Raw genomic sequence first — 940 nt, 5'->3', positions numbered from 1 at the left:
TGGTTAGGAGGGCGATTTAAGGGCATGACGGGGGCCCCCTGCAACCTAGGCGACGCATTCGTTTGAACGTCACCATGCCGCAGTCCGGGGATGGCAAAACGAGGGGGGAAAGGGGGAAAATGCGGCGGGGTGGATTGGTTAGGAGGGCGTGTTTAAGGGCATGACGGGGGCCCCCTGCAACCTAGGCGACGCATTCATTTGAACGTCACCATGGCCGCAGTCGGGGGATGGCAAAACGAGGGGGGAAAGGGGGAAAATGCGGCGGGGTGGAATGGTTAGGAGGGTGTGTTTCAGGGCATGACGGGGGCCCCCTGCAACCTAGGCGACGCATTCATTTGAACGTCACCATGGCCGCAGTCGGGGGATGGCAAAACGAGGGGGGAAAGGGGGAAAATGCGGCGGGGTGGAATGGTTAGGTGGGCGTGTTTAACGGCATGACGGGGGCCCCCTGCAACCTAGGCGACGCATTCATTTGAACGTCACCATGGCCGCAGTCGGGGGATGGCAAAACGAGGGGGGAAAGGGGGAAAACGCGGCGGGGTGGAATGGTTAGGAGGGTGTGTTTCAGGGCATGACGGGGGGCCCCTGCAACCTAGGCGACGCATTCGTTTGAACGTCACCATGGCCGCAGTCGGGGGATGGCAAAACGAGGGGGGAAAGGGGGAAAACGCGGCGGGGTGGAATGGTTAGGAGGGCGTGTTTAAGGGCATGACGGGGGGCCCCCGCAACCTAGGCGACGCATTCGCTTGAACGTCACCATGGCCGCAGTCGGGGGATGGCAAAACGAGGATCGCAGGGTCCCATCACCATCCCCGCCATCACCAATGCGCGTCACCATAACTGAACGCTACCAAAACCACCACAGCACTTCCACCATCATCCATGCCATGGCATGATGTGGAGTGATGGCGGAAATCAGTGTTTTGACAGGGAAATGCTG

This window comes from Volvox carteri, assembly GCF_000143455.1.
Source record: "Volvox carteri f. nagariensis unplaced genomic scaffold VOLCAscaffold_265, whole genome shotgun sequence".
NCBI lineage: Eukaryota > Viridiplantae > Chlorophyta > Chlorophyceae > Chlamydomonadales > Volvocaceae > Volvox > Volvox carteri.
Note: the sequence above shows the minus strand (reverse complement) of the source record.